This window comes from Stegostoma tigrinum, chromosome 14 (genome assembly GCF_030684315.1).
Source record: "Stegostoma tigrinum isolate sSteTig4 chromosome 14, sSteTig4.hap1, whole genome shotgun sequence".
Taxonomy (NCBI): domain Eukaryota; kingdom Metazoa; phylum Chordata; class Chondrichthyes; order Orectolobiformes; family Stegostomatidae; genus Stegostoma; species Stegostoma tigrinum.
Window position 1 is genome coordinate 32,485,831 of NC_081367.1, and position 23,102 is coordinate 32,508,932.

Sequence of the window (23,102 nt, forward strand, 5' to 3'; positions counted from 1 at the left end):
GACCTTTGTGTAGATGTTCCTGACCTAGATAAGACAGCCTTTTGTCAATATGTCTGAAATAAACTGGGAGAAAGTGCACTATGTATTTAGAAGAGATAAACAAAGGGGTGACATACCCTGGTGCTAGCATAGGAGGGCTTTGTCTTTGGCACTTATCTCCTGGATTTAACAGAAAAATGAAATTGAGTGAATGGTTGGTTTAAGTTATTCACCAGCTCTCAAAAAAAACACATAGGCAATGGAGGGGAAACAATCAAATTTGAACAAAACAATTGCTCTCTTGAGGTTTATTAAGCTGGCTTCAGCTCAATGCTTTGCTCAACCATTACCCTCTCATATGGGCCCATGTCAGCTAAGATTTGATAACTCCATCCGGCATGAAATTGAACCAAAAGAGAGATTGTTATCAGGTACTATGAAAGTCAGATCACCTGTTCAAGTGTCTGTTCCAGGACTGACATTAGCTATAGGTCGGACATCTATTTTGTCCTGATTGTGTCATGTTTGAAGTTCTGTATTGATTCTCATACCACTTGAGATTCCATGACTGAGTATCTGTGACCCCTGATCTTATGTCTCACTCCCTTTGGGGAGCACTTTGGGCCCACTGGCCATATTTATATCAGTTTTAAAATGTTGATGGAACAGGATAGACTGAATCTAAAAGTTTAAGTTATAAATTGGAGGAAGACCAATTTTGAGTGTACTAGGCAAAAGCTTTCAAAAGTTGATTGGGGAAGATACTTGCAGGTAAAGGGAAGGCTGGAAAATGGGAAGTCTTCAAAATGAGATAATGAAGGTGCAGAGACCGTATTTTCCTGTTATGGTGAAAGGTAATGCTGTCGGTGTAGAGTGTGCTGGATGATGATAGAAATTGAGATTTTGCTCAAGAATGAGAAGGAAACGTATGTCAGGGAAAGACAGCAGAAATCGAGTGATTCCCTAGAAGAGTGTAAAGACAGGAGTATACTAATGAGTGAAAACATGAGGGCAAAATGGGGTCATGAGATACCTTTGGCAAATCGGGTTAAGGAGAATCCAAAGGGATTCTACAAATATATTAAGGACAAAAGGGTAACAAGGGAGAAAGTAGAGTCCCTTAAAGATCAGCAAAGCCAACTATGTGTGGAACTGCAGGAGATGGGAGAGATACTAAATGAGTATTTTGCATCAGTGTTTACTGTGGAGAAGAATATGGAAGATAGAGAACGTGGGGAAATAAATAGCAATCGCTTGAAAAATTTCCATATTACACAGGAGGAGGTTCTGCATGTCTTCAAACACAAGAAGATGGATAAAACAGGTCCCTGGGACCTGATTAGCTGTACCTTAGAACTCTGTGGGAAGCTAGGGAAGTGATTGCTGGGCCCCTCACTGAGATATTTCCATCAGTGATACCCATGGGCAAAGTGCTGGAAGAGTGGAGGTCAGCTAGCGTGGTGCCACTGTTTAAGAAAGGTGGTAAGGAAAAGCCAGGGAACTATCAACCAGTGAGCTTGACATTGGTAGTAGGCAAGTTGTCGGAGGGAATCCTGAGAGACAGGATTTATGTGTATTTGGAAAGGCAAGGACTGAATCGGGATAGTCAACATGACGTTGTGTGTGGGAATTTATGTCTCCCTATCTTTAAAAAATTCAAGCAAGAAGTAATGAAGAGCATTGATGAGGATAGAGCAGTGGACATGATCTATATGGACTTCAGTAAGGTATTAGAAAAGGCTCTTCATAGTAAACTGGTTAGCAAGGTTAGATCACACGGAATAGAGGGAAAACAAGCTATTTGGATACAGGACTGGCTCAAAGGTAGAAGACAGGGGGTGGTGGTGGAGAGTTGCTTTTCAGACTGGAGGACTGTGACCAACGGTGCACCACAAGGATCAGTGCTGGGTTCACTGCTTTTCGTCATTTATATAAATGATTTGGATGTGAATGTAGGAGGTATAGTTAGTAAGTTTGCAGATGACATCAAAATTGAAGGTATAGTGAGCAGTGAAAAAGGTTACCTCAGAGTACAACAGTTTCTTGATCAGATGGGCAAAGGAGGGACAGATGCAGTTTAATTTAGATAAACGTGAGGTGCTGCATTTTGGTAAGACAAATCAAGGCAGAACTTATACATTTAATTGTGCGGTTCTGGGTAGTGTTGCTGAACAAAGAGACCTTGAAGTGCAGGTTCAGAGTTGCCCGAAAGTGGTGTCGCAGGTAGATAAGATAGTGAAGAAGGCATTTGGTGTGCTTTCCTTTATTGGTCAGTGCATTTTGTATAGCGGTTGGGAGGTCATGTTGCAGTTGTACAAGACATTGGTTAGGCCATTGTTGGAATACTGCAATTCTGGCCTCCCTCCTATCAGAAGGATATTGTGGAACTTGAAAGGGTTTGGAAAAGATTCATAAGGATGTTGCCAGGGTTGGAGTGTTTGAGCTATAGGGAGAGGCTGGATAGACTGGGACTATTTTCCTTAGAGCATGGGAAGCTGATGGGTGACATTATAGAGGTTAATAAAATCCTGAGGGGCATGGATAGTTTGAATTGACTGGGTCTTTTCCCTGGGTGTGCGAGTCTAAAACTAGGGGGCAAAGGTTTAAGGTGAGAGAGAAAAGATTTAGAAAAACCCTCAGGGGAAACATTTTCATGCAGAGGGTGGTGTGTGTGTGGAATGAGCTGACAGAGGAAGTTGTACAATGACCACATTAAAAGGAATCTGGATGGGTATGTGAATAGGAAGGGTTTAGAGGGATATGGGCCAAATGCTGGCAAATGGAACTAGGTTTATTTAGGATATCTGTCGGCATGGACGAGTTGGGCTGAAGGTTCTGTTTCCATGTTGTATATCTCTAGGACTCTATACCACCAGTTCTGTCCTTTATTACTGAAGCTCTGATCTTCCTTTCCTAAAGCCTGACTTCACTTTTTAAAATTCTAAAATCTATCAGAGCCCTCTCTCACCTGATACTTCACACTTGAGTATATTTTCTATGATTGCTTGGCTTGATTGTATCTCACGCACTGTTTTCCACATTTAGTGCTATAAGTGGCTGTGTGGTTGAGAAAAAAAATGCTGCATGAAGAAAAAATTCACTAGAATCAATATGGTAAATTTTAAAATTCATTCACAAGATGTAGGTGCTGCTGGTTGGGCCAGCATTTATTACACTTTCCTAATTGCTTGGAAGGGCGGCATGGGGTTAAGTGTCAACCCCATTGCTGTAGGTCTGCAGTCAACATGTAGGCCAAAGACAGCAGGTATAAAAGACATGGGGTTTTTTTAGAGCAGTTTCCCGGTAATTGTTAGACTTCCAGATGTGTATAAAATTCAACTTTCTGCCGTGGCAGAATTCAAACCTGAGTGACCAGAGCATTATTTAGGTCTCTGAATTAATAATCAAGTGACAATACCACTAAGGCATTGAGTCTGTTGTTGAAATACTGAAGTCTCTATTGTAATACTGAAGTAAAGATCTGGGAAAGCACAGCTGCAGCAGCAAGTTATATCCGTAAGTCTTTCAGTAATCAAAAATTTGAGGGAACATTCGATCCTGAGAGGTGTTGAATTGGAAATATTTTGGAAGATGCAATTCAAGATAGACCAGAAATTAGGCAATATATGTATATGACAGGGCTAGTGCAGGTAAGTTTAAAATATTGTTTGGTGTATATGTAGGAAGAGAAACACCTACTCCATGTTGAACAGTGTTGGAATAATTGGGGAACATCAAGGAATCTGAGGCTTCATGCTAAACATGTCTAACCAATTCATATCAATTGTTCTGAACAGGGGAGAGATTCAGCTAGTGGAGGCATTCCAGGGAAAAGCCATGTGGTTTGTCCTCACATGCTCAGAATATTAGGAGAAAAGTGGACTTCTACATCTCAAAGGAGACATCTGGGAGATTGCTTTATTAGACATCTGGGAGATTGATTTATTAAGATATACATGATAGGGGAATGGAAAAATAAATGTGGAATATTTTCCCCCTGTCAAAGTCAGAAATTGGAACATTGGTTCAAACAAGTTAAAGGTAAATTTAGGACTGGTAAAATATCTGGAAATATTTTACAGAAATGGTAATCACTTAAAATAATGCAGGATTCAAAAAAAGGAAGTTATGTTTCCCGAATCATCAAAACAGTTGAATGCTACAGTTTTGAACTGGATTGTTTTAGATAAATGTGCCAAGATGGCAAAAATAGCCTCCCTTTAACCATAATTGTATTGTACCTATTTCATACAGTTATCTTGTCCTTTATGAAATCTGAAAATGCTGATGTCTCATCAACCATAAAAGCCTATCATGTTAATTAAAAGAAAGCATTATTTTGCATTTTGTCACAAATATCTGATCTCATGGTTCTTGTCTTGCAGAAAATAAGTTTTCATTTTGAAACTGAATTTGAAATTAAATTAAATTGAAATTCTTGTTTAGAAAGTGTAAAGGAACCTTTGATAATCTGAAGAAGGGTCTAGGCCCGAAACGTCAGCCTTCCTGCTCCTCTGATGCTGCTTGGCCTGCTGTGTTCATCAAGCTCTACACCTTGTTATCTCAGATTGTCCAGCATCTGCAGTTCCTACTATATTTGGTAATCACTTGTTTAGTTAATAGATCAGTGTTGGAAGTGAGAAAACATAGAGCCATGGATGACCTATCCCTAAGTGTTTGATAGGGACAGGAAGTCTACCATTGTTTCAAGAAGGAATGTAGATTGTTTATGTAGTTTCCAAATCAAAGAATCTAAAAGCACCTTTGTGAACATCAGAATTTCTTTATGCAACTCACATGTCTAGAAAAAGGACTGCTAACTCCATTTGCCTTTAAATTGTTCAGATGGGTGATGGACTTAAAGTGGTATTTTCTGGGATAATGGGAACTGCAGATGCTGTAGAATCCAAGATAACGAAGTGTGGAGCTGGATGAACACAGCAGGCCAAGCAGCATCTCAGGAGCACAAAAGCTGACGTTTCGGGCCTAGACCCTTCATCAGAGAGGGGGATGGGGAGAGGGAACTGGAATAAATAGGGAGAGAGGGGGAGGCGGACCGAAGAAACGAAGATAGGTAGAGAGGAGAGTACAAGAGAGTTGCAGTGGGAGAGAGATTCCCTCTTCTTAATTCATAGTATAATGATTATGCATCTCTATTTCTGCCACAGTGGTTTTTCTACTCTAGAGTTATCTCTAATTTATTCTATTAAAATTGGATGTCTGCTGCTATCTTGCCACAATGGTTTTAAATCCCTACATGGTCTCAGTCACCTCATACTAATATTTGCTTATCTACTTATTCTAAAACATGCTGATATGCGTGTCTGATTTTAATTAGATTACTTGGCTGAACTAAAGTTTAGTATCTGCCTGACTAATTGATCAAATTCAGTTGTTCTGTCTTTATTTAATACAATCAATTGTGCTGAACTGATTTACTAGCTCTTGTTCCCCGTTCTAATCCCCTGTTGTTGTATTATGCTTTTATTAATATATGGCTATTTAATTGATGTGGTCTTGTGTAGCACCTTGTCAAGTTTCACATTTTATTTTCCATTTTCCCCTCTTTGAGACCTACAGGTCTCATCAAAAGAGGAAACCAGCAGGCATAGATCTCTAGATGCCAATTAGAACACACCAGGTCTCAATGTGGACCAAATAATTTCAGAATCTGCTCCTTACTGGGTTCCTCCTCTGCCCTGGGATCTCCTGAGCCAAAAACCTGTCCTGTATCGCTTGGGACAGGGAAAAAGACTCAAGGCCCCTTACATTCTACTGCCCGCGTACTCTTCAATGGCAGGAGGTGCTGTTGGAAATGTCTCCTGCACGGATGCGGATGTTGGATTGTAGTAGTACCGAGGCGATTCCCAGTCATTAGAAAAGGGGTGTCCAGCGATTGAAGAGATTGCCACCAGCTGTCGTGTAGTAATACGTACTAGAAAAGACTTAAGAAGTGGAAAAGCACAACAGAACACAAAAGCAACAACCAGCAACACTGCCCCTATGATAATTCCTATCCTAAGGAACCATGCTCCCCATGCACCCACCATAGTATGGAGCCAGTCAAAAGCCTCATGACCAAATCCTGCATTATTCTTCAGTTCCTGCCTTAAGTTCTTCAGCTTCTCCATTGCTTTAGTGAATGATCCCCCAGGACCAGTATTGCTCAGGATAAAAGTGCAACAGTGTTCCCCAAACATTACACACACACCGCCTTCCTCAGCTAGTATCCAATCAAAAGCCTGTCTGTTCTGCCAGGTCATTCTAGTAGTGGCATCCAACTGTTCCCCCAAGGCTTCAAGAGCATCATCAGTATAGTTAATGAATCTTTGCTGATTGTAGTAAATGTAATTCATCCATTCAACATTCTTACTAATTCCTATCACTGGTATGAGTGCTTCCCAACCTGCAGCAATTTCGTTGCAAGTTTTAAACCCATTGGGGATACCTCTAGACTGACCTATACTATCAATCCTGACATCTGGGTCTGGGGTATACCTCCTTCTGGAGCAGCGTAGGGTAGACCGGGTTGGTGTGCCAGCCCAGGCATGTGGTGATATGACAACCTCATGCAAGAGCATTACCTGGGCACAACTGCCACTCCAGTCCATGGGCAGAGTTGGGCACAACCCACCTTTCTTGCCACACATCCACCAGGTGTCTGCCAGTGGAATCAGATGAGAATTCAAAACAGCCCCAAATGTGCTTTCTATCTCAAGAAGTTACCCTCCTCCCTCTGGACCAACCTCAGGGAATCTCTCTCCCACTGCAACTCTCTTGTACTCTCCTCTCTACCGATCTTCTTTTCTCTCCATCTTCGGTCTGCCTCCCCCTCTCTCCCTATTTATTCCAGTTCCCTCTCCCCATCCCCCTCTCTGATGAAGGGTCTAGGCCCGAAATGCCAGCTTTTGTGCTCCTGAGATGCTGCTTGGCCTGCTGTGTTCATCCAGCTCCACACTTTGCTTTCTTGGTATTTTTTGGGAATTAAGTTTAGATTTTTGTTTGCAACATCCCTGGTATCATGTTGCCACGGACATTTGTGGTAGCAAACTGCCAATTTGGTGTAGGATTTACTCGTGTGTTTTTTTCACAGAAACATGCATTTAGCTTGGGAAATCTGGAAACATTTTGAGCTTGAATCTATGTTGGTGTTGGTGTTTAAAACCCCAAGTTCAGAAGACAAAGGAAAATATTCACAAGTGCTATGGACCAGGAAAATTGATTTATTAGAAACCAAGGGTGCTTCTAATTTTCTGTTCAAGTCACTGCACAGGAAGTATGATTGAAGTTCTGGTGGAGTTGAGAAGTCTAAGACCTTAGATGAAAATGTTTGAAGTTGGTCGTAAGAAAGTGGATAATTCATGAACTTGATAAATAACCAAAGACGTTAATTGTCATAATGGAAATGGGACTCTTCAGTTGATGATTTAGTCTGACGTGTGCTTGTGTTATGCTGTACTTTTTAATGTTACAAATAAGTACCCAACAGTGCTTTACCTAATTTTTGTATAGCAGAATTCATTTGTTTTAAGCCATGGAATCTTATGGCTTCGTTCTTTCAATAGATAACTGGGATTTCAAATTCCTGTTTAAATACTGATCACAAAGGAGATCGTGACAATACATGAGGAACGGTCACCAGACCCAAAGTATTAACTCGGACTTTTCTTCAAAGATGCTGTCAGGCCTGCTGAGCTTTTCCAGCAACTTCTGTTTTTGTTCATAACAATATATGGTTGAGAGTTTTCAATCAGGAGTATTTATATGTTATATATACACATGTGTGTCTGTGTAATAGCTATCCTAATACTGCTTATTGTAAACTATAATTTAGATTGATCATTAGCTCCAGTTTAGCTGCAACCAGAGAACCACTTCAATTTTTCACCAGGTGGCAGTTTGCTCTTTCTGTCTGCAATTTAAATCAGGAGTTATTGCTTTTTCCCAGATATATAACAGGCAGAATTCATGAAAATCACTTTCAGATACGAAAATATCAACAGTTTTAGACTGAGAGCAAAATATGCATTTCATTAATTACTCAGGGCCCAGCTATTTTTTAACCAAAAACAGGGATGAAATTGACCTTGAGGCAGCAGTGGCGTAAATATGCATTCATTCAGTATATTCAAGGCCGAAATAGACAGATTTTCTATCAATCAGAGAATCATGGGATATGGGAAAAGGTGGGAAAATGGACTTGAGGATTATCAGATCATCCATGATCTAATTGTCTCACATGATTGGCTAAATACACTGGAGCAGGAAACATCATTAATAGCTCTGTTTGTTCCAAATTGACACTTTTATGCCAGTGAAGGGGTGTTAATTTCATTCTCTCAGGCCACACAGAAGCAAGTGAAGTGTGCATATGGCTTTGCCAAGATAGCGGGACTCCTTATTGTGTGGGTGCTATCACATACATTCACGTAGCCTTGCAAATATTAGAGAAAAATTCAGAAAAAATACACACCAGAAAGGTTTGCATTCCATAATTGTCTGGTATCCTAGCAACTGTGATGATGTTATTATTGAACACCAGTTTGCCGCACCATTGGTATTTGGGCCAGTGCATCAAACCATGGCAGGACTGCAAAGGTAATCTACTGACCATCTGATGGATAACTCTGAGGCACAACCCAAACATGTAGGCAGTACACTTTTATTGACAGTGATGCTGCAACATCAAACACCACTGAGCAGACCATTGACGTGCTTAATCAATGCTTTCACTTCCCTGACCATTTTGGAAGAGTCTGCAGTAGTATTCAGGGGACATTTCACAATTCATCGTGGTCTGCTGCTCCAAACTCACTTTCATTACAATGTACCAGCTGCTACAGATATACGGGGATATGTTGAAGGAAAGGAATTAACCAAGACATCCATTTTCCAGCTGGACTGTCTGCGATCAATTCATGCGTCTGTGATGCCAGTAAACATGTACTATATATATCCCATTGTCAAAAGTCCCATACCTTATCTTCCCTTTGTCACATCATGCTCTTGCCACATTTGCTGAAGAAAAGGTTTCCACAAAACAATAACTCCAAAGCAACTTTATCAAACAAACCATCTAATATTCCACATGTAAGCTGACAAAACACATAACTCTGTAACATCTGTCATCTGTGTACCTTTACCTTTGTGACTGCTGGAAGGCTATTGACTTTTAGGGGGTTTGGGCTGGTCTTGCAGATGCCCTTGAAGAGCTCTAGCCATGAAAATTATAGTTTCAGACAGAAACTACTCAACATGTCTGGCAGATAGGCAAAGGTACTCACGCTGTCAAAGTCCAACTGATGACAGGACAGTGGGTTTGTGATCCATGGAGCACTGGCATCTAGCAATCCTCATAATCTGTTAAAGAACAAATTGCTGGACAGCTGTGAGACCCTTTTGAACATTAGTGACATCGACATGTTTGCAGCAGTCTGAACCTGCAATGTAACACTCTGGGGCTTTGTACCTCATCAATACTTCTGTTACATTTTTCAGACATTGGGTTACTCTTGCTTGTGTTGCAGTAGAAGCTGGCATCAGCTGCTGCACCATGGTTCGGCCTGCATCAGTTTTCATGGAGTTGGCCACCTCCTCCACACTGGAAATGTTAAACTCCAAACTCAGCTAAAACCTTTCTGTCAAGGGGTAACATTCATACCATGCTCTTTGAAATCACAGCTAACAAGCCTATCAATGCACTAAACATTTCTTTATGCATAACCATCAGTCTTTTTCTGAGTAATTCCCATGAAATTGTTCATCCAAATCCTCTCTAATAGAATCAGCATACAACCTCACTAATACATGACCCAGGGTACCCTTTAAGACATAAGACCAGAAGGCATAGGAGCAGAAATTAGGTCATTCAGCCCACCAAGTCTGCTCTGCCATTCAATCATGGCTGTTAAGTTCCTCAACCCCATTCGCCTGCTTCCTCCCCGTAACCCTCGATCTCCTTGATAATCAAAAACGTATTTATCTCAGTCTTAAATATACTCAATGACCTGACCTCCACTGCCTTCTGTGGCAATGAATTCCATAGATTCACCACTCTCTGGTTGAAGTAGTTTCTCCTAATCTCCATTCTAAAAGATCTTCCCTTCACTCTAAAACTGTGCCCTCGAGTCCTGGACTCTCCAACCGATGGAAGCATCTTCCCAACATCCACTTTGTCCAGGCTGTTCAGCATTCTGAAGGTTTCAATTAGATCCCCCCTCATCCGTCTAAACTCCAATGAGTATAGTCCCGGAGTCCTCAAACATTCCTCATATGTTAAGCTTTCCATTCCTGGGACCATTCTCGTGAACCTCCTCTGAACCCGTTCCAGTGCAAGTACATCCTTCCTGAGATATGGGGCCCTTTATCCCTGCCTTGAATGGAGGTCATTTTAGCTTACTACTGCAGATCCTGCATCTACTCATCCTGTAAAGTACGCACAGTATCATTATCTGAATTTGTGAAAGTGAAAGTGGGAAGGAATATTTCTTCATCATCCATCTTTTCATTCTCTTCCCATCCTGCAGAAAATTAGGAGAGCTAAGAGACTAAAGGAAATGACCAACAGGGACATGAGGTGAGGCTAAAATGAGGAAGAGGTGAGACTGGACCCAATTTCCTTAATTTCAGGATAGCAGCAAGTCTGCAAACATAATAAAGCAGGAATCAGTCAAGGCAATATCACTGCTTTAAACAGAAGACTGTTTAAGAAAACCCAAGAAAATATGAATAGAATCTGCCCAGTAAAATGCTCACTAAATCAAAATTCTTCTTGTTGATCTGAGCACTGATCATTCCTCCGGCAGTTACGACCATATATTTTAACCAGTTATTCCTGGTATGAAATATTTCTAAAGAATATTGATTGAGAAATAATTGGCCAAAAGCCTTAATTTTTGGTCCATCGGTGGCTGTCAGTCTGCGATTTCCTAACCAGCAGTTCCAGTGAGTACAATTACCCAGAGCCTCATCAAGGAATCAACCATTTAGATTAAAGTCTTTCATTAGGAATCCATTCTCCTTAAGATCTTTCATCCTATGGCATTGTCAGCACATCTATCAACGTGAGATACTTTTCACTGATGGCTTTTACCTAATATATCATTGTGCACTTTTGAAATATAAAGCAAGGATTTTTTCTAACTAAGGCTATTGCCTGGACAGCTCCACGATGCAGGACTTTGTGCTCTGTGGGCTAATCTCAGGAATGCACACCAAGATAACCATCAACTCTGGCTGAAGGAACATCAACTCAGTGAAAAATGCTCTTCAGTCTGCCAAAACATGCTTGGCTTCCAGTGCAAAGATTTGTCAATGGCCAAGCGTTGCAGATTTGCACATTCCAAAGTTCAGAATTACACAGAGCATACTAAACCTAGGGACAGCTGCTTCATGCCTTTCAGCTGTACAATGTTGGAAATTAATAAAACCCTGGGGCTATATATTTGTCTGCTAATGAGTGCTCTAAATGTTAACTGTAATTGTAAGCATAGTGGGTAAAATGCAGTTTTGGAAGAAACTGATTTGATTTGGACATTAATTGTAATGAAACGTAAAATTCGGATGGTCATTTAATTTATGCTTACAGGTTTTATCAATGAAGAATGCTTAGGAATAGATCTAACCAAGGCTAATGCTGTCCAAGCCACATCAATAAAAAATGCAGTCATCCAGAATTCTACATCCCACTGAGTGTTCCAACAGAAGCTTGTTGCATGGATTATCCTGTCAGATGTTTTTAATAATTCACTGCCAAAGGTCAGAGACTCAAAAGGCAATTACAAAGTTTGAGATGTTCTACTATTCCTTTTAAATGTTGCATACTTACTTTTCTTATTTCCCAACTCCCAGAGTAATGTAATATTCCCAATGTCAAGGCACACAAGTCACTTTTTACCAGGTCACAATGTTACTGTTAAGTGCTGTCCCCAGGGAGATGCATAATGGTTGCCTTAAATGGTTAGTCCACTATGTTTCCCTGTATATAACTAATATCCTAAGGGCAGACGTTAGAAGTTAGAAAGACATGATCGCAGAACCATTCCTTATCAGTCCATGGCCCAGTATGTTGGTATGCCAAGGCATTGTGCTCCAGGCATTCGGAAACTAATCATCTCATAGTTATAAAGCTTTACGCTGGTGTTCCAATTTCATTCATTCTAATCCATGCTTTGTGGCTACAGGAGGGACTTGAGTTTGAATTATAGCACTACTAGTGAATAGTTAGCCAGCACAACTTCAGATATTTTCCTAATTAACCTAGTCAGAAATGCTATTACACACTTCTGGTACTTTTGGGGCTTAAACCCAGATTGTCTGCCTTAAAGGTAGGAGCCCTTCCACTGCACCAAATGAGGCCTCCTGCATTACTAAAATTTTATTATATCCAGAAGTTCTACCACACAAAACTGAATGGCATTTGCCACCACCACATTACCTATGGCAATTTTCACCTATTCACCACCACCATCAAATTATCCATCTTTCTAATTGTTCAATTTACATGAACATCCCATTAAGGGCATTGCAATAACATGAGAAGTACGGAGACAGGGAGAGGGCTAGATCAAAACAGAGTTGAAAGAAGACACTCTACCCCATTTGAAGCTCATCTTTCTCTAAAAGTGTCCCTACACCACATTAAACTAGCTGAACTAATTGCTAAACTGTTTCAAGTTGATATTTATTGAATAGGCTTTATTAAGCATTGTATTTGTACCTTTTTCATGTTAAGAAGAAAGGAAGAGAGAAGACAAAATGATTTTTGGTCAATTTAAATAGGTAGGAACCCAAAGGTAGTCGATCTGTGATTTCTTGATCAACAACTCTTCTGAGTACAATTACTCAGGGAATGCCCCTAATCAGGGAAATAGCCATTTGATCAATAGACCTCAGGAATTTGAGGTCCATAAGATCTTTCACCCTATGGTGTTGTCAACACATTACTAAAGATTAATTACTTAAGTTTGACTAAAAACAATCAATTAAAAAAATTTAACTGCGCATTTTGTAAATACAAGGCAAGGGTTATATCAGTCCTAAGCTATTGCTGCCGATTGGAGCCACAAACAATAATTATACAATTTAAAATCTAAATGCAATTAATTATAATCATCATTGGCAATTGCTCGCTAATGAGTACGACTATTCACTTAGAAGATTAGGTGTGACTGGTCTTACGTTCTGTGGGTCCTGCCGTGGCTGGTGAGCCCAATCCCAGAGCCAGCCTTCCAAGCACACATTTGACAAGTGTTTCCAGGCGGTGGAATCAATCCTTTGCTTCAAGGCCAGTAGCATTTCTTTCTTTGGTTCCTTTTCCAGACTTTGTCTTACCAGAGAGTGTCCTTGAAGAATTGTGTCCCTTCATTCTGGGTATTCCTCCAAGTTCGTTTCTTCTCAATGAAGATCCCCCAGGCATTAACATCTATGTTGCATTTCTTGAAATAAGCCTTCAGGGAGCTTTGTCCTTCTTCCTTTGTCCTTCTTTCAGTTGAGTGCCTTCCATGAGCTGAGCAAAGATGATTTTCTTTGGTGGTTGGAACCCATCATGATCTTGCTGTTGGTGCTATTAGATGCTTCAAGGATGCAGATATTAATACATCTCTCCTCACAGATGTTGCAGAGAATCCATCGCAAACAGTGTTAATGGTACTTCTTCAGGGCCTTGAGGTATCCCAGCCCAAATTCAGAAACTGTTTATTGGAGTCAGAAGGTTGGCCACCTTATGCACAAGAATCTTATCAGTAAGCATGTCACACTTGTTGAAGACTTTCATCCTTAGGCATCTGATAGGCAGGACATGCTGATTGAATGTGGTGTTGGATTTCTGCGTTGATGTTAGCCTTAAATGAGAGCCAGCTCCCCAGGTGGGAGAGATGTTCCACATTTTGGAGGATTTCTCTGTTGATCTTATCAGAAGGATAGATGTGAACTTGCCGTGAGATGGGTTGGTAAAGGACTTGAGTCTTCTTGAGGTTGAGGTTGAGACCAATTCTCTAACGCAAAGGCATGAGACCAGACTTGAAGAATCTCTTCCGAGAGCTGACATGATCATCCATGAACATTTGTGTGAAGTTCCATAGTGTTGTTTTTTGCTTGGATTTCAATCGGTTGAGTTTGAAAAGTTTTCCTTCCGACCTGTAGACAATGTCACACTACAGGGAAGTTTTTTCTTGATCAGATAAAAAAAAGGTTGGGTTGAAGACCCAGAAAGGGTGGGGACAATGACATACCTTTTCCTGATCACTGTCTTGGCCTCAAGGATTCTGTCATGCTATTGTCGCTGTGCACAATCACTGATGTCTTGTCGTGAGGGAAATGGAGGATGTTAATGAATTTAACTGGACAGCGTCTTCTATAACTCTTCCAGTGGAGTCAAAAGCCTTGGTCAAATCAAGAAAAGTCACATAGAATGTTTGATGTAGTTCGTGGCATGTCTCTTGCAGTTATCAAGTAGTGAAAATCAAGCTCATAGTTCCACAGCCGGCCAAGCAGCATCTTAGGAGCAGGAAACCTGATGTTTCGAGCCCAGACCCTTCATCAGAATTGGGGGAGGGGAAGGGGATTCTGAAATAAATAGGGAGAGAGAGAGAGGCAGATTGAAGATAGGTAGAGGAGAAGATAGGTGGAGACGAGACAGACAAGGTAAAGAGACGGGGATGGGGCCAGTAAAGGTGAGTGTAAGTGGGGAGATAGGGGAGGACGGACAGGTCAAGTGGGCGGGATGAGGTTAGTAGGTAGGAAATGGAGGTGCGGCTTGAGGTGGGAGGAGGGGGTAGGTGAGAGGAAGAACAGGTTAGGGGTGCGGGGACGAGCTGGGCTGGTTTTAGGATGCAGTAGCGGGAGGGGAGATTTTGATGCTTGTGACTACACTCCCCTCCAGCCCCACCACACCTGGCACTTTCCCCTGCACCCGCAGGAAGTGCTACACCTACCCCCACACCTCCCCCCTTACCCCCATCCCAGGCCCCAAGAAGAATTTCCACATCAAACAGATGTTCACCTGCACATTTGCCAATGTGGTATACTGCATCCACTGTTCCCATTGTGACCTCCTCTACATTGGGGAAAGCAAGTGGAGGCTTGGGGACTACTTTGCAGAGCACCTACGCTCGGATCGCAATAAACAACTACACCTCCCAGTCGCAAAACATTTCAACACCGTCTCCCATTCCTCAGATGACATGTCCACCTGGGCCTCCTGCAGTGCCATTATGATGCCATCCCGAGGTTGCAGGAACAGCAACTCATGTTCCACTTGGGAACCCAGCAGTGCAATGGTATCAATGCGGACTTCGCAAGCTTCAAAATCTCCTCTCCCCCTACCGCATCCCAAAACTAGCCCAGCTTGTCCCCGCCTCCCTAACCTGTTCCTCCTCTCACCTATCACCTCCACCCACCTCAAGCTGCACCCCCAGTTCCGACCTACTAACCTCATCCCGCCACATGAACTGTCTGTCCTCCCTGGACTGATCTATCCCCTCCCTACCTCCCCACCGATACTTTCCTCTACTGGCTCCATCCCCACCTCTTTGACTTGCCTGTCTCCTCTCCACCTATCTTCTCCTCTATCCATGTTCAATCCACTTCCTTCTCTCTCTCTATTTATTTCAGAACACCTCTCCCCTCCCCAATTTTTGATGAAGGGTCTAGGCCCAAAACATCAGCTTTCCTGCTCCTAAGATGCTGCTTGGCCAGCTGTGTTCATCCAGCTCCACACCTTGTTATCTCGGATTTTCAAGCATCTGCATTTCCTTTTGTCTCTCATAGATACACAGTTTGGTCGGAAATCACACTGACTTTCCAAAAGGGTTTCTTCAGTGTAATATAATGTGATACAGTTAACTGCTCCGATCTCAACCCAAACAACATTGTCAACAAGCTCATTATGTACAATAGCTTTGAAACACATTGATGACTCCATTAAATGTGTGTTGTAAATTCAGAGGAGCCAACCAGAAAAACCAAAACATGATCCTGGTTGCAACAGTATGTTTTACATGACTTTGGGTATTTTCCTAATCAACCCCTTTTGCAATGTTATTACATACATGTGGAGCAGATGAGATTTGAAACCAGCTACCCTGACTCAGGGGTAGGGACTGTACCACTGTGCCACAAGACCCCTAATGCACTGCTTTTTTAAACGATAATATTCATCACCTGTTTTCCCTAAATACAAAACTATCCTCTTTAGCTTTCCATTACTCTCCTGGAATTATAGTAACGCACTATTCAATCCTCCAATGTTGCTACACAAATCCCATTCTTATTATTACCCTCCCTTTTCACTTCTCCCTTCTTTCATCAGCAACACTATTCTTCCTTGACTGGAAATTTTTCACAACTTCCATCAAATCTACATGTCTCATAACTCACCCTTCCACCCAACTTTTTGTCATCTGCAAACATGGAAATTTTACAATTATTTCCCTCATCTAAATCATTGCCATGTTTTGTGAATAGCCACAGTCCAAGTACCAATACCCTGGTACCGCACTTGTTACTGCCTGTCATTCAGAAAAAGACCCATGCATTCTACTCTTTGTTTCCCACCTGCTCATCAAATTTTCTATCCATCTCAATACGCCACTTTAATTTTACACGACAATCTCTTGTGGAGAACTTCGTCAAAAGTCTTCTGAGATTCTGAACAAACCATATCCACTGCCCTTCCTGGTCAACTCTACTAGTTACATACTAACTCAAGCGAGGATGCTCACATTAATATGCATACCCTTCCAGTGGATTTGCAGGATTTTGTGAAGGCAACACTGCACTGATAATTCTCCAGGAATTCTGCTGTACTTTGTGTATGTTTCTGATCCATACAGGAGGCTAAGAACCATACATCTCTGCCTGGATGTCCTGCATTGTCACACCGGGTCTTCTAAAGAATAGGACATATTTCCTCCTGTCTCTGTCTTCCTCCCTCCAGGAATCATCTGCAAGCTAGCTCTCTGATCATTCTTCAGATCCTCTTACTTGTGGTTGTATGTCAACAGCATAGGAAAACAGAGAATACAATGTTGCTCTAAACAGGCATCAGCCCAATGCTAAAAGTTGCGCAAAGAAAAAGTGATGGCTCAGCATTTCCCAATTTGAAATTATACCACAGAGCTGCATCACTGAGCATAAACAGCAGTGTGGACACAGTTTGAACACTCTAGAATGAAAGAATCATGAGGACAGGAGCAACACAGTGGCTAGCATTGCAGCATCACAATACCAGGAGTCCAGGCTCAATTCCACTCTTGGACAGTCTGCATGGAGTTTGTACATTCTCCCTGCGTCTGTGCAGGTTTCCTCCAGGCGCTACAGTTTCCTGCCGCAGTCTAAAGCTGTGCAGCTTAGTTGGACTGGCCATACTGAATTTCCCATAGTGTCCAGGAATGTGTAGTGTTGGCAAAACTCAGGATTACAGGGATAGTGTAAGTCAGTGGGATGCTTTTTGTAGGGTCAGTGTGAGCTTGTTGAGCTGAATGACCTGCTTCTAAGCTGTAGGGATCCTACAAACATATACAATTGAACATGTGAAGAAGATAGTTTGGTTGCTATCTGAAGGAAACATAAATCAGAGCCTAGTGTGTGTAAAGATGCTGAAATATTGGCACAAGAGGCCTGTAACCCATCACCCAAGTCATCTTCTAGTTACACATTGATAGTACATACACTCTGACCAGCTACCTCAAAGTCAGTCCCTAGGATGAGGAGACTTGCTGAAACTCCTGCTTATATCTGTCAGCCGGCAGTCCTTGATGGGTGGAGGTTTACAACCCCAATCAGGCATCACATACTCAACAAGATCCACCTGACTAACCTCATTCCAATCACTACAGTTGCCATTGTCCTATCACAGGCTGCTCTCATTAGGAAGAGATGATAGATGGTGGTTTAACCTGAGGGTCACTGCACTTCAGCAAAAGGGCAACATTGAGAAGGAGAGTCCTTCAATGATAACTTTAACTGTGCACAGGAATTGGTCCCACACTATTGGCATCTCTCTTCATTACAAACCAGCCAGCTTCCAGTTTACTTATGATTATCTTGTATAGCACTATTTGGAATTAATTTATAATACATTGTATTACTTTGGAGTCTAGGTCTGATGATACTCCTTGACTAGCCTGTCTCAAGCCCAAAACTCATAGCGTGGCATCATCTGATCCAATCAAAAGAGACATCAATCTTGTACAAATGAGGAGTATTTTCAAAAACAGCTTAGGCCTTCTGCTGGCAATGTAAGGACAGTTTGTCAGTTTCTATTCTGCCCAATATTGTCTTTCAGGTAAGATTTGGGTTTTTTTTAGACTTTATTTGAAAAGTATATTTTACATTTTAATCCTGTATTTGTATGCCCTAACAACTAAGATAAAAAATATAAATGACATCCATTCAGATCCTGTTTACTGTAAAAACAAAGTTTAAATTAGTAGGGCTATTTTCCCTGGAGCATTGGAGGCTGAAGGATGACCTTACGGAGGTGTATGGAATGAGGGGCTTTGATAGGGTAAATAGCCAAGGTCTTTTCCTAGGGTAAGGGTGTCCAAAGCAACAGAGTTAAGGTGAGAGGGGTAAGATTTAAAATGGGCCTAAGGGCAAATTTTTCACACAGAAAGTAGTGTATGTATAGAATGAGCTGCCAGAGGAGGTGGTGTAGGCTGGTACAATTATATAACTTTAAAAGCATCTGGATGGATACATGGAAAGGAAGTGATAGAAGGGTATGGGCCAAATGCTGGCGAATGGGACTTGATTAATTTAACAGCATGGGTGATTTGGACTGAAGGGTCTATTTCTGTGCTGTACATCTCTATGATTCTATGACTCTATTTTAAAAAAAACCTTCACCAGCTTCACTTATCCAGTGCTTCTTTGTCTATTCATTCCTAAGTTTCTTGCGCACATATTATACATTGATTTATCTTCATTGTGTTACTGACAATCAAGCTTTCCATGAAATGGCACAAGTAGTAATTAAGCTCCTTCAAATGGATGTGTAGGATTTCTTGGTGTGTGTACAACTCATGTACTCCGATCCTAACCCTCCTTTTTGCTTTCAAACACTGTATGATCGTTGTGTCTCTTCAGATTTCTGTGAAATATGTTGTAAAGGTTTGGAGCAAATAACTTGTCATCAGCACAAAAGTAGTTGCTCGTGAAGATGATGGCTGCCAGCTGCAGGATGCTATCAACGGTTTTCTGGACTAGGTGGAAAAATGGCAAATGGAATTCAGTTTGGAGAAATGCAAGGTTATGCGTTTGGGAAGGGGAAGAAACCAAAATAAATAATTACAGTAGGGAGAGTACAGAAGAGATTTACAAGAATGTTGCCAGGACTTGTAGGTATAAGGAAAGATTGGATAGGCTAGGTCTGTCCTCCTTTGAACAGAGGAGGCTGAAGGGCTGTTTAATTGAAGTGTACAAAATCACGATGAACATCAATACAGTGGACAAGGAGCACTTGTTTCTCTTAGTAGAACGGTCAATACCAGGGGGTACAGATTTAAGGTGAAATGTACAAGAATTAGAGAGTCATGGAAAAAAACCTTTTTTATCTGGAGGGCTATGGGTGCCTGGAATTCACTACCAGGTTTGGTGGTTGCAGCAGAAAACCTCAAGTCATTTAAAAGGAATCTGGATCCGCACCAGAATTGCTGTAACTTGCAAGGCTACAGACAAGGGGCAGGAATGGGGATTAGAATGGTTGGTTCCTGTGTAACTTTTCTGTACATCAATGATGAACGCATCATTGACAAAGTTTAATATATCTTGTCTGGGTACAGGTTATGTGTGTAACACCAAATGTTTCTCATTTCACTGCAACTCAGTCACAGATAATACAATATTGTATCTGATGTTTCCATTGAATCTGATATATTTCAGAGGAGTAGTGAGGAATGGATTGACAGATGGCACCAAGTGGGGAATGTGCAGTCGACAGGAAGGTTTACTGTTTTGATGACGCCACAAACCAGCCCAGCCACCTGGATGGGCAGAGATTCTCCGAGTCACATGAGCCTGTAGCAAGCTGCATACAATTTCAGCTTCCCCCTTTTTTAATATTATCAATTTTTACTTGATATTTGAGCATTTGTTCCATAACTACCCATTTTGTTTACAATACCAGCAGAGATTGTTTGAAAAAAATTCATTTCATTTTGTTCTAAGTCATACATAACCCTGCTGCTGACAAGGGAAGGGTGACCTGCTTCCACATCTCCACCAATGCTGCTTTGCAACAGGGAAGGGTGGCTGGGTTGGATTTGTCCTGCTTTTTGTTCAGAAGAAATGCCTGGGCAATTTTCCACATTGTCAGTTAGACACCAGTGTTGTAATGGTACTAGAAGAGCTTGGCTAGAGGGTGCTGCAAGTTCTGGAGCACAAGTCTTCTGTACTATTGCCAGAATGTTGTCAGGGTCCATAGCCTTTGCACTATCCGATGTCTCCAGTTGTTTCTTGATAACACATGGAGTGAATGGGATTGCTTGAAGAGTGGTATCGGTGATTCTGGGGATCATTGGAGGAGGCGGAGATGGGTCAGCCACTCAGCACTTCTGGCTGAAGATTGCTGTGAAAGCTCCCAATTTATCTTTTATATTGCTGTGCTGGGCTCTTCCATCATCGAGGATGGGGATATTTGTGGAGTCTCCTCCTCCAGTAAGTTGATTAATTGTCCATCACTATTCACAGCTGGATATGGCAGGACTGCAGATCTGATCCTTGGTCATGGGATCACTTATCTCTGACTATCACTTGATAATGGGAACTGCAGATGCTGGAGATTCCAAGATAATAAAATGCGAGGCTGGATGAACACAGCAGGCCGAGCAGCATCTCAGGAGCACAAAAGCTGACGTTTCGGGCCTAGACCCCTCATCAGAGAGGGGGATGGGGGGAGGGAACTGGAATAAATAGGGAGAGAGGGGGAGGCGGACGGAAGATGGAGAGTAAAGAAGATCTTCTTTACTCTCCATCTTCGGTCCGCCTCCCCCTCTCTCCCTATTTATTCCAGTTCCCTCCCCCCATCCCCCTCTCTGATGAGGGGTCTAGGCCCGAAACGTCAGCTTTTGTGCTCCTGAGATGCTGCTCGGCCTGCTGTGTTCATCCAGCCTCGCATTTTATTATCTGACTATCACTTGCTGCTTTTGCTGTTTGGCGTTCAACAAGTCCTGTTTAGTGGCTTCACCAGGTTGACAACTCATTTTAGGTATGCCTGATGCTGTTCCTGGCATGCCCTCCTGCACTCTCCATTGAACCAGGGTTGATCCCCTGGCTTGATAGTAATGGTTGAGTTGGGGATATGCTGGGCCATGAGGTTACAGATTGTGCTGGAATACAATTCTGCCGCTTGGTCCACTGCGTCTCATGGATGCCCAGCCTTGAGTTACAAGAGCTAATCAAAGTCTGTTCCATATAGCCCAGTGCCATCCAATATGATGGAGGGTCAGTGTGAAGGCAGGATTTTGTGTCCCCAAAGACAATTTGTGATCACTGTTACCAATACTGTCATGGACAGTTGCATCTGCAGCTGGCAGTATGGTGAGGATGAGGACAAGTATGTTATTCTCTCTCCACTGCATCATACTCAATCTAGCAACTAAGTCCTTTAGGACCAGCCCCCCAGCTCACTCAGTAGTGCTGCTGCTGAGCCACTCTTGTTGGTAGACATTGAAATCAAGGTTTTCCCATATTCTATTGCTCTATTCACATCAATAGACATACCACTAGCATGGGAAACAATGACAACACTGCTTGAACAAGAGCACGAGCCCAGTGAAACTATTTCCAAAGACAACATGCTCAGTCTATTGGACCTATGCCTCACCACACACACAACTTTCAATGGCCAAACATATGAGCAAATCAACGAGACACCAATGGGATTGCATATCTCTGGACTCATAGCAGAATCAGTGATACAAAGACTAGAAAGGACAGCCCTTCCACCAATCCAATCAAAACTGTGGATATGCTACATAGACAACTCCTTTGTCGTCATTAAATGGACCAATTTAGAGGAAACACACAAACTTATAAACAACACCCTCACCGGAATAAAATTCACCAGAGAGGAGGAGAAGAACAACCAGCTCCCATTCCTGAACGTCATGGTAGGGCATAAGGCAAATGGGGAACTGCAAACAAAAGTACACAGAAAAGCCACACACATGGACCAGGTACTGCACTTCAACAGCAACCATTCCAGCACACACAAACGAAGCTGTGTGCGAACACTATTTAAAAGGGCAACAACACACTGCGGCGACACGGAACTATGCCAAGAAGAAGAATACCTCTTCCAGGTTTTCAAGGATAATAGATATCCAAAGAATTGGGTAAGAAGATGCCTGCACGAACAACATCAGAAAGATACTACATGCCCCAAAACACTCATTGCACTACCCTACATTAGGAACACGTCGGAAGTCAGAACTCACCACAAGACTCATATATGACCGCTGGGTGTCAGAGAGGCACACAAGCCCATGTCAACCCTATGACCACTGCTCACCTGAACCAGGGACCCACTCCCAGCCATGGACAGGACCGATGTCATCTACAAGGTCCCTGCAGAGACTGTGTGAAACACTACATCAGACAACCAGGAAGGAAACTAACAACAAGAGTACATGAACACCAAATGGCTACAAAAAGACACGACCAATACTCAGCTCAATCCACATGGACAAGGAGAACCATCACTTTGACTGGGACAAGACTGCCACGAGAATTCCTAGAGGCCTGGCAACCCACGTAGCACACTATTCATAAACACTTCAACTTGACCCTGTCTACATTCCACTGTGGAGGAAGCCCGGAAGTGAGGCAATCCAGCACAACGGACCAGAGAGTTTAAAAACCAGGTGGAAAAACACACCGATGCTTCATCGGAGTCTGCACTGAGGATTTTACCAAGCATGGTAATGAAACGTCTGCTAAACAAGAAACTAGCTCGGTGAGCCAACCAATTTCAACCTCAAGACACTGAAATACCAACCCATCATACGTTTTGTGCCCTTGCCACCCTCAATGTTTCCTCCAAGTGGTGCTCAACATGGAGTAGCACTGATTCATCAGCCAAAGGAGGTATGTGGTAATCAGCAGGAAGTTTTCTAGCCCCA